Here is a 12124-nt window from a genome sequence, read left to right as displayed (position 1 = left end):
TCAGAAAGGAGGTACAGGAGTCTGAAGACAAACACCCAGAGGCACAAGGACAGCTTCTTCCCCCTCCGCCGTCAAATTCCTGAATGAACAATGAACCACGGACACTGCCTCACTTTAACTAGTTTTCTCACCCTAACTAGTTTTCTCAGCCTATTTATTTATTTATTTATTTTTGAAATGTAATCTTTAGCAATATTGGCACTGTAAAACAATGAATTTTGTGGCATGTTCAGGACAATAAATTCTGATTCTGAAAGTCAGCAGGTTACGCAGCGTCCATAGGAAGCAAACTCGGTGCCTGAGTTCTTCGTCAAGGTATTGGCAAAACAGCAGGCAGGCTCCTGAACAAAAAGATGAGGGGGTGGAGAGGAGGGATGAAAGAGCAAGGGGAGGAGCACAGGCAGGCGAGGGGTCACAGGTGGATGTGGGTGTTTCAAGTTTCCCTTTATTGTCATGTAATAATGCGTAAACATACATGATATATTTTAACTTCTGTCTGCCACAAGGCAAAGAGTCACTATGAGCATTGCCCAGCATTCCCTAACAATGGGAGAAAGTAAAAGAGAGTCCCTTCAGAGACACTAGGCCTTTTTATAGTGGGGAGAAAAGGGTGAACATAAAGGCAAATATTCTCCCCCGTTACATCGCTTCACTTACCTGGTTGAAGGCTCCTAGGGTGGATTCAGCAGGCAAACTCCGATTCACCTAGGGTGGGGGGGGGTGGGGGGAGTACACTTAGAGGTGGAGCCACGTAGCTTCCATGAAGGCACTATTTTTAAAATCATATCCTTAATAAAGCTGATTGCATTGCGCAGGAGGTCTGCCCGAGTCCTAAGTCTGCTTGGACCGATTTCCACCAGTGCTCTTACCTGCTCTTTGGTCACCATTTCAGGGATAGGCCCCTTTTCCTTCTTGGTGCGCACGTTTGATGTCGCAGCGACGGGTGGCACTATTCCATTCGCCCCGCCTCCCTCAGCTTCGGAAGACACCTCCCAATGCTACTGAACTGAAAGCAACGCTGGATCAGCCATTATAGGCCTTCTCCATAAAAAGGTAAATTCACTTTTTTGTTTGCTGATCCCTTTAAAAACGACAATGCACCATAAAAAAAAGCCTTCTGAATGCCTATAGATTCACCCGCACCCTCAATGGGCCTGTTAAAAAAATAGTCTACTGGGAAATAAATGGGGATCTGAGAGTTAGCATGGATGCGATAGCCAAAAAGGTAGTTGTCATCAGGAAATATATGTAAAATGCAATTGACAACAGCCTGCCTTTATCTTGTGAAAAGAAAACAGTCCTCAAGTTAATAGATTGCAGTGATGGGTGACACAGTTGGAGTAGCGGTTAGCACACCTTTAAAGCGCCAGCAATTTGGATCAAACTTGGGTTCGAATCCCACGCTGTCTGTAAGGATTTGTAAATTCTCCCCACGTCTGCATGGGTTTTCTCTGGGGGCTCTTCAAAAATGTACCGGGGTGTAGGTTTAAATTTATTGGCATGGACTCATAGGGCTGAATTGGCCTGTAACAGTGCTGTATGTCTAAAAAAAATGTGCTGCAAACTCTACTGAAATAAACTGTGGGTCATTTTCTCACACCATGCTCATTCGGAAAATCATGGCCAAATGGAGAATGACAGCTGTGGTCTTCGTTCAGGAAGATGGAGAACCATTGGGCAAACTTCGGGCAATTACGAGAGGCTGCAGATGCTGGAACCTGAAGTTAGAAATAATGTGTTGGAGGAACTCTGTGTTGGTGGGAGAAATAACATTTCAATGATGAAGGGTTCCAGGCCAAGACGTTGACCATCCCTTATCTCCCAATGATGCTGCTCGGCCTGCTGGGTTCCTCTGGCACACTGTTGTTAAAACCAACTTTAAGTTTGACCGTCTCCAAATGTTATTCATATCCTGTTACAAGGATATGGATAGATCAGTGGTTTTTAACCTTTTTTTTTCTATAGATGCCATATAATTCACAATGTGACCACATGGCCAAAGAAGAAGAAAGAAAAAAAGAAGTGAACCAGTGTGGACTCGAAAGGCCAATATGGCCTGTTTCCACTCCGTAAATGGTTAGATGGTTACCTTCACACAAGGTCTGTCTGGCATCTTGATGTTCAACAGAGCCTCCTGTTGTTACCTTGTCTATGTTGAGGCAAACGCCTCACATTTTCATGTGAAGTTGTTCACTCCTACATTGGCTCCTGGACACAATTTTTTTTTTTCATTTTTAATTTTAACAATCTGGCTCATACCAGACCGGTCAGCACACTTTGCACCACACCTCTACAGAAATTTGCCAGGGTTTCGGATTTTGAACCATCATCAGTGTTATTTTGGCACTGCCATGGATTTCAGCTGCATTGTCTTTATCTGATATCTGTCGAATAAAGGATATACATCTCAACATTGATGAGGGACCAAGGGATGATGCCAGCTGAGCGAGCCAATCTTTGGCTACAAGATGTAAAGCAACTTCGATAGATAGCAATTCACAAGACGATCTGGCTTAAAAAAACTACTTCAAAGAACCGAACTAATTGGGGAAAAGAGTGGCCATATTAGCATTTCTAATGAAATACATTTAACAGAACAATCCACTGGAAAAGGCCCCCCATTGAGTGACCAGAGTGAAAAATAGAAAGGTTTGCATTTCTAATTGCTTCTTTCATAAAATTTCAAGAGTTCTGCACTGAAGGAATGCACTGTTAGAATCGAGGCAACAATTTTCTGTAAGGAATTCTTGTAAAGAGGTAACTGAGTGTGTTAATGGGATGTGGTGGACAGTAACATGGGTGCGTCAGGGGTGCAGAGCTCATTTTTTTTTTTAGGCGCAGGAGCTCACCAAAATTGATCAGATATCCTAATGCTATTAGTGGTATTTTTCCCCAGCAGGCCACCACCCCCTCTCCTATCCTCCACCCTAATACCCCCTTCCATCAAATCCCCTGCACTCAGAGTCGGCGTGAGAACAAACCTAACAGAGGGGCATTAGGGGTAACCGCAGGGTGGACACTGGTGTTTCTATGCAAAATAGCGTCTATGGCAGGGGTGGCCAATGCGTCAAAATAAATGGTGGCAGGGAGGTCTTGCGAGACCTGGCCTCGGTGGCTGCCGTTGTAGAACGGGTAGGATGAGGAAGGAGGATGAGTGCACTGGTCATGGAAGAAACACGATCCTTGTATGTCCAGAATAGCGCTCAGCTGGTGGAGAGCGGTGGGCACCCTGTAGCCACTGTTAAATTCCCCACTAGTTAAAATTCCCCGCTTGTTTATTTTGCCTCTTTTTTGTTACAGAGGTGCCAGAGCAGCATTCTGGTGAGGTCCAACTGTACTGCAACCCGTCGATGTATGGGACACAGGTCCAAAACGCAAGAACCCAAATGGAATCCATGCAGAAAGTTGCATCTGAAAGTAGTTTGGGGTAATGAGGGGATGAAAGTTTATGGGAGATGTCAGGGTTAAGTTTCTTTTTATACAGAGAGCACCTGGAATGCATTGCCGGGTGTGGTGGTGGAGGCTGGTATAATAGGAGCGTTTGAAAGACGTGGATGAAAGGAGAATAGAGGGTTATGAGGTAGGGAAGGTTCCGTGTTTTTAGTAGCTTTATGTAGGTCAGCACAACATTGTGCCCGAAGGGCCTGTACTTTAATTTTTACAATTTAGACATACAGCATGGTAACAGACCATTTTGGCCCATGTGTCTATGCCATCCAATTAACCTACACCCCAGCACATTTTGAACAGTGGGAGGAAACCGAAACTGCAGGGGAAAATCCACACAGACACTGGAGAACATACAATTTGAACCCCGGCCTTAATCACTAATGCTGTAAAAGGTGTGGCACGAACCGCTAGGCCAACATAGAAGACTGTGTTGTAGTGTTTCTATGTTCTCTCTTCTAAGGTTGAGGATTCCTTTCATGTTCAAAAGTCTGTGACCAGAGCAGGGATTAGGTTTGCTGTGTCCATCAAAAATATGAATGAAATATGAGGTGGTACGATTAATGAGTTCGTGGATGACTCAGTGATTGGTGGTTTTGCTGAAAGCAAGGATGGTATTCTCCGCTGCAGACCACATTGATCAGTCAAAGAGGAGGGCAGAGAAACAGAACATTGAATTTAACGCAGAAAAGCATGAGATGATGCATTTTGGAGCATGATCCAGGTTAGGATATAGATAAGGTATATAGGTGTTCCTAAGGGACATAGGAATTTTAGTCCATTGATATCTGAAGGTAACAGCAGAGAAGAATAAAGATAGTTAAGACATACGGGATGACAGCTAAAAATGCAAAAGCAGTTTGATAATGAAGCCTCTTTGTATATTAATAGCTGGGCCTCACCGAATTATTGTGTACTATTCTGGTTGGCACATTACAAGAAGGGTGTAATTGCACTGGAGGAGATTCACCAGGATGTTGGCCAAGATTAAACATTCAGTATGAGTCGATGTCTGAATTTTTATTTTGCTGGAGGACAGGTAGAGGCAAAATGGAGGTGTATTTTGAACCACTTCACTCCCTCCCTCCCTTTTTCCTCTCCAAATATAAATGGTGAATCGTACAATTATGGGCCCCTCCTGACTTGGCAGAGCCAATTCCTTTAAGCAAAGTCAGACCGGCTCATCCTGTTACCTTTTGGCTTGCTTCCAGCATTCTTTACCAGCAGGTTAACTGCGCTGGGTGGGTCACATCTCCAGAATGGAGGACCATCGCCTTCCCAAGATCGTGTTATATGGCGAGCTCTCCACTGGCCACTGAGTCAGAGGTGCACCAAAGAAGAGGTACAAGGACTGCTTAAAGAAATCTCTTGGTCCCTGCCACATTGACCACTGCCAGTGGGCTGATCTCGCCTCCAACCGTGCATCTTGGCGCCTCACAGTTCGGCGGGCAGCAATCTCCTTTGAAGAAGACTGCAGAGCCCACCTCACTGACAAAAGACAAAGGAGGAAAAACCCAACACCCAACCCCAACCAACCAATTTTCCCTTGCAACCGCTGCAACCGTGCCTGCCTGTCCCGCATCGGACTTGTCATTCACCAACGAGCCTGCAGCAGACGTGGACATAGCCCTCCATAAATCTTCGTCCATGAAGCCAAGCCAAAGAAAGAACCTGTTATTGTGTGTCATTACATCTAATTGAGTGGCTTTCTGCCAACACTGGCCAGCAGGGTGGCCCAGATAGTCTCACTGAGGCTCCACCACTCCAACGACCCGCGATGAATCCTGATCTCTGGTTTTTGATGCGTGGTGTCTGCATGTCCTCCCTCTGACCAGCAGGGCTTCTGCCAGATGGATTCATTCCCTCCCATGTCCCAAAGTTGAGCTGGTAGTTTAACTGGGTGGACGAGTTTACCTCTTTGGGCAGATAAGTGACAAAAGAAAGGAGAGGTGACTGGCATGCAGAGAGAGTTGCAGGGTTAAAGGGGAAAATAAGGAGTGAAAAGGGGAGAGTTTTGTTGAGAACCAACATGGCCTCAATGGGATGGTTCATTTCATCACTTGGATAGTGGTAACTGTTACCTCTGATGAAGGAGATTATGGGTTCAAACCCTATTCCAGAGCTCCTGAAGGTGGGTTGGCAATACTCAGCCAGTACTGGAATACTGGAAGTCCTGATGGAGAGATGTTAAAGGGCCTGTCAACTTTATTTGGTCAGAAGAGTTTTACAGCACACAAAAATGCCCTTCAGTCCAACCTGGTTGTGCTGACCAAGTTATCTACTTGAGCACTGCATTCAGCCCATAACTCTCCAAACTTTTCCAATCCAGGTACCTGTACAAATATCTCTAAAACATTGCAACTGCCCCCTGAACTATAAACAATAAACTTAATCATAGATTCATTTAAGGACTGTTAAATATTTATTTTCTCTATTGCAGAGTTTGTTTGCATTTCCTTCTTGTTTGCATTTTTCACTGTTATACACGTATCTTCTCTTGAGTACAGTTTTTTTTTGCACTACTCCCAAGTAGAAATTTTCCCTGGCCCACAGGAAAAAGAATCTTAGGGTTGCATGTGATGTGTATGTACTCCAACAATAAATCTGAATTTTGTACCCTCCTCAACCACCCTCTGGCAACTTATTCCACATGGCCACCACCCTCCGGGTAAAAAAAAATGGAGCCCCTCAGATCAATTTTAAATTTTTCATCTCTTACTTCAATCGGTGCCCTTGAGTTTTAAGGCCTTTTCACATTGGCAAACCGTTAAATTGGCACGTGAATGACCCATTTTGAAATACCAGTAGGGCTGTTCACACTGGACCAAGGAAAACTGGTTCTATGTACCCTTTCACATTACCAGCCCAGTATCTCAGAGATAAGAGGAGCCCATCCTCCAGCGGTAGCATCCTGAGTGACATATTATGTACTCACAGGAAGTGAACGTGTGGGTATTATGAGTGAGAAAACAGATTCAATGGGTCTCAAAAGCAAGGACTCTTTCCACACTGTGGTCATTTAATGTACATTATTGGAGTGTTTTATTTACAGAAGTACCTGTTTGGCCACAGAGAGTAGAATTTTGGTGCATATATACATTGTAATTATGTTTTTGGCAATAAACTCATCATCATCTTTCAAATGCATCCATTCTTTATCTTAAAATTTAAATTAAAATGTACAGCCCAGGAATAGGCCCTTCTGGCCCACAAGCCCATCCCCCGCAAATACAACCCCAATGTGTTTTGAAGGGTGAGAGGATTCCTGAGCCCCCTGGAGGAAACCCACACAGACATGGGGAGAGCGTACAGACAGCGCCGGATTCGAACCCCGGGTCATTGGTGCTGTAACTGCTATATTAACCATGCTGCCAATTGTAGGTCATCCCAGATAAACTTGTCTGAATTACTCTAAAGAGCTACCAAAACTGGTGGGGAGAGGAATATTTACGCACATTAATTGGAGATTTTTATTGATATTCTTATCCATTACATTCACGGCTGGCAAATCCAGCATTTATCGTTTCTTCCCTTGCCTGGCGATGGTGAATCATCTTCAACTGCTGTAGCGTGTTGTTGGGGGGATTTATACTGATTAGACTTGGTGATAGAGGATAAAATATGTTAAGAGCTGTTTAACTGGAAAAATCATTGAACTGATTGAGCCATTATCTTGAAGTCAAGAGGGGGAAGACAAAGACCCTTCAAATGACCATGTGAATAGTGTCCACCACAGATCTGTGTTGGGGCTACAGCTCTTGATCCTATTTGTGCAGTGAGACAAAAAGCCATCAAAGGCAACAATAAATAAAAGACTGGGGACACTGGAAATCTGAAATAAATGCAAAACTGTGATTAAAGTCACCAGAATGGATAACATTGGTCCTCTCTGAACATGCAGAATGACCAGCTGAGTACTCCCAGAATTTTCAGCTTATACTCTCTTTAACCAGAATAATTATTGGAAATAATATTTTTAAAATTTTTACTTTTAGACATACAGCACGGTAACAGGCTATTTCGGCCCATGTTGCCCAATTTATACCTCATTAACTTACATCTCAATAAGTTTTGAACGGTGGGAGAAAACCGAAGCCTCCAGAGAAAACCCACAAAGCCCACAGGGAGAATGCGTGGTAAATTGATTAAATCAGGCAGAGGTTTAGTCCATGGAATTCAGAAGATTGAGCAGTGATTATGATTGCAGTTTTGAAGATACTAAGGGGAGTTGATGGGGTAGAAAGAGCCAGCTTTTTCCATTGAACGAGGAGTCTGAGAGTGGAGTTTGAAACATGGAGCAAGACTTTTTAAGCAATGGAGTTTGGAAAGATTTGTCCCTCACAAGATGAGATGATAGTAGGTCCGTTCTTAATTTTGAAACTTACACATACATCACGGTAACAGCCCCTTCAGCCCACAAACCCATGCCCCTCAAATACACCAATTAACCTACAATCCCCGTTTTTCAAAGGTGGGAGGAAACCAGAGCACCCTGAGAAAACCCACCCAGACACTTGAATAACATACAAACTCCTCACAGACAGCCGCCAGATTCTAACAAGGGTAGCTGGCGCTGTAACTAACCATGCCAAATAACCTACAATCCCAATACGTTTTTAAAAGGGTGGGAGGAAACCGGAGCATCCTTCAGTAAAACTGATAAACTGAAATTGATAGATGTTTGAAAACCAGAGAAAGGGAGATAAACAGGGGAAAAGGGAAGTGAATGGAATAAGGATCTGGCTGGGAATGTTAAATGGTCTGCCTTTGGACTCACTTCATTAGATTTCTATAATCATTATTATTAGCTGACCTTTTTACCCCATTTGACATTAACCTATTAACACTTCCCAACAAAAGGTAGACAGAAGGTGAGTGGAGAAACATTTAGGAGAGATGTCAGAGGTATTTTTTTTAAAAACAGAGATTCCCGGACACATTGCCGGGAAGAGAAGGAAAATGACTCCAAACGTCAACATGAGTGGGGTGGTTATATTGCTGGATTAACAATGCAGAGAGTGTAAATTCAAATTCTATTGTTTTTAAATCCAGGAAGGTTGTCAAGCATCCTTTAAGGAAATAAATTTGCTATTGAATCGGAATCAGAATCAGGATTTGTTGTCATGAACAAGTCATAAAATTTGGTGTTTTGCGGCACCGTCAGAGTGTAAACGTTCATATTATAAACCATCTTACAACATTACTATAGAAAGAAAAAATTCTAGTGCACAAAAAGTAAAGCAGTGTCTGATTATTCAGGAATCTGATGGCAGCAGGGAAAAACCTGTCCCTGTTCCACTGAGGGCTCGTATTTAGGCTCCTGCATTTTTTCCCTGATGGTAGCAGAGTGAAGAGGGTGTAGCCTGGGTGTTTGTGCTCTTTGAGGATCGAGGCTGCTTTTTTAAGGCACTGCCTTATGTAGATGTCCCCAATGGAGTGAAGTCTAGTGCCTGTGATGTTGCAAGCTGAGTTAACAGCCCTCTGGAGTTTTTCCTTGCCCTGAGAGTTCGTGCCTCCATACCAGGCAGTGATGCAACCAGCCACAGTACACCTGACGTACCAAATCTCCTCAGACACCTCACAAAGTATAGCCACTGGTGAGCCTTCTTTGTAATTGCGTCAACATGGAGGCTCCAGGCCAGATGGTGACACCAGGAATCTGGACATCATGTGACTTTATTTTGAAATAAAGTGTCTGGTACAATCTATACTCCAATGAATACAGTCCAAGAGCTGCTAAACATTCCATATGTTACCAGGAATCATCCTGGCAATCTTCTTTCCGGCATCATTACATCCCTTCTAAGACAAGGGGTCCAAAACTGCACACAATACTCCAAATGAGGACCAACCCGTGCCTCGTAGATCCTCATCAACACCCCTTGACTCTTAGACACTATTCCTCTTGAAATGAACGTCAACATAGCATTTGCTTTCTTCACTGCCATCCAACCTGGTGGTTAACCTTTTAAGTTATCCAGCATGAGGACCCCCAAGTTCTGAATTTTGAATTTTCTCCCCATCCAATCTGCCTGGCTGACTCCTGCTCCTATTTCTCATGTTCTGATTAGGAAGGTGTCCTTACCAGAGCCAACCAGCGGCACCTACTCACCAACAGCTTCCTCGTCATTGTCTTTCAACAGGAACACTTTGTTCCAGACCTCAAAGAACACTATGGCACAGAAACAGGCCCTTTGGCTCCTCTAGTTCTTCCCCAACAATTTATTCTGACTCATTCCATTGTCCTGCACCCAGGACGGTGGGACCAGGCACCATCGGCAGCCATGGTGCAAACACAGACCAAGAAACCTCATTCCAAAGGAAAGGCAAGATTGCCTTGACATCCAGGCAACAATTGTCCAATTCAAGCATCAGGGGGCTCTGATAAAACAAGATAATGGAGCATCAAAGAAAAAGAAACACTTTCAATGGCTGGAGTCACACCTCAGACTAAGGAAGGTGGCTGTAATTGTTGAAGGTCAACTTTACTAGTTCCAAATCATCATCATGGGGTTCCTCAGGGCACAGTCTGGGACTCCACTAACTGCTTCATTTATTTTCCTTTCACCGTGTCAGAAATCTTAATGCATGTTGACAATTACACAATTTTCAAAGGCATTTTAATTGTTTATCGTCATGTGTACTGAGATAGAGTGAGCATACTTTATTTTGTGTGCTATCCAGACAACTCTACTCGCTCACAGTACAACAGCTAGGACAAGAATAGAAACAGAGTAGGGAATTAGGTAAAAGTACAGGATATAACGGTAAAGAGAAATGTTAACTATTGTGAGGCATCGTTCAAAATTCTGATAACGGCAGGAAAGAAACTGCTTGAATCTGGAGCTATGAGTTTTCAAATTCATGCATTTTCTGTTCAACAGGATGGAGAGAAGAGAGTGTGACTGGGGTGAGACGAGTCTTTTGATACAATGGTCGCTTTCCCTTGGCGGAAAGAGCTCATAGAAGACTTGCCAGCAGCTATACTTTGTGAGGTATTTGGGGAGATTTGTAGGTCTCTGATATTGCTCGAAAACTTCTACAGGTGTATCGTGGAGAACATTCTGGTTGGTTGCATCACTGTCTGGTACAGAGGTGCCAATGCTAAGGACAAGTTTAAAAACTCCACAAGGTCGTTAACTGGGCCAGACTCATCGCGGGCACCAGACTTCACTCCATCGAGGACATCTACAAGAGGCGGAATCTTAAGAAAGCAGCCTCTATTATCAAAGACCCCCCCCCCCCACCCCACTATCCAGACCGTGCCCCCTTTATCGGGAAAAAAGGTACAGGAGTCTGAAGATGACCAATCAGCAGAACCAGGACAAAACAACAATTCGTTGCAAAACAACGAATTTCAGGACGTGTCCATGACAATAAATTCTGAATCTCATTCTGATATGGAATCAATAAGAGAAGAAGTTGGTTTGTATAATGGCTAGAACTGTTTCCACAACTCTCTAAAGTTTCTGGCAATGTATCAGAGAAACATTGAAAACAGATGCAGGAGAAGGCCAATCAGCCCTTCAGGCCTGCACCACCATTCAAACCATATGGCTGATCATTTACTTTCTGTGCCCTATTCCTGCTTTCTCTCTGTGGCTTTAATTCCTCAGCCAAAAGGCTACGTCCAATTTCCTTTTGAATATATCTAATGAACTGGCCGCAACAACTTTCTGCGGTAGAGAGTTCCACAAATTCACAACTGTCTGACTGAAGGTTTCTCCTCATCTCAGTCCCAAATGGCTGACCCCCTTAACCTTACACTGATACTTTGTTCTGGACTTTCCCAACATTCTTCCTACATCTAACCTGTCTTGTGTGACAGAGTATATATAAATGTTTTTGGGAGATAAATTGGGAAAGGTTTGTTAGACTAGGTTACATACAAACTCTTTAAAACAAATCTTATTTGAAATACTGGAGCTCTGCCCCATGCTAGATATATTGGGGCCTCAGAGCATTTGCAAGAGCTTTGAGGAGTGCTCAAGAGTCTTCACTAATGGACTGTTGTTTACAAAAGGCAACAGATGAAAGGTCTTGTTGGAGCCACAGATGGTCTGGAAGAGAACTTGTTGTTCAAAGAGGGTCATGTGGTTTTGCAAGCCGAGAGAGTCAAACAGGCTTTCTCTCAGGGGGAGGGGGAGGGAAATCACTTCCACAGTGTTACAGCCAGCAGAAGTAGCTGGGACTGGAACAAGACAAGCTGGCAAGCTTGTGGAAAGCCTTTTTGGAGGATGGCCTGGTCAAAACCCTTGTGGTTCATGCAAGAGGAGAGGACTGGCTGTCTAATGTTTCACTTGAAATAAGAGAAACAAGAAGGAACTTTGTGATGACCTGAAAGAAAGAGGTTATCATCTGGAGAACCCTGAAGGGGCAAGTTTCGTCAGCAAGACACTGGAGTGGCTGATGGAAGTACATCAATTGTGGATGTCTTGGAACAACAAATCTCTCTCTGAAAACCGACATGAACCTTCTTGAGCGGTAACCATTTACCTTTCAAGCACCAAAGCCTGGTGAACTTAATAAATGGTAAATTCTGTGCAACCAGTGAACTTGGAGGAATGAGAAGTGAGATTGGACTGTGAACCAAAGAACTTTTCTGAACTCACACACACATTATGTACACATGCGCTTAGAATTAGAAGGGGGTTAAGTTAGGATAAATAAGTCATTA

General features: G+C 43.6%; 1 protein-coding gene and 1 long non-coding RNA gene across 3 annotated transcripts in view; one reads left to right on the top strand and one right to left on the bottom strand.

The window, feature by feature from the left end:
* Positions 1 to 6557, top strand: part of LOC138742708 (uncharacterized) — a 42324-nt gene extending 35767 nt beyond the window's left edge. Inside the window, exons 2-3 of the long non-coding RNA XR_011344367.1 lie at positions 893 to 1053; positions 1966 to 6557. This is a non-coding gene — a long non-coding RNA (uncharacterized lncRNA). The remainder of the gene's footprint in view (positions 1 to 892; positions 1054 to 1965) is intronic.
* The window catches only part of LOC138742707 (arylacetamide deacetylase-like), a 37315-nt gene that overhangs the window by 22733 nt on the left and 2458 nt on the right, over positions 1 to 12124 (bottom strand). The gene's annotated exons all lie outside the window — the stretch shown is intronic.

This window comes from Narcine bancroftii, chromosome 9, assembly GCF_036971445.1.
Source record: "Narcine bancroftii isolate sNarBan1 chromosome 9, sNarBan1.hap1, whole genome shotgun sequence".
Lineage (NCBI taxonomy): Eukaryota > Metazoa > Chordata > Chondrichthyes > Torpediniformes > Narcinidae > Narcine > Narcine bancroftii.
Note: the sequence above shows the minus strand (reverse complement) of the source record. Positions and strands in the feature narration are given on the sequence as shown.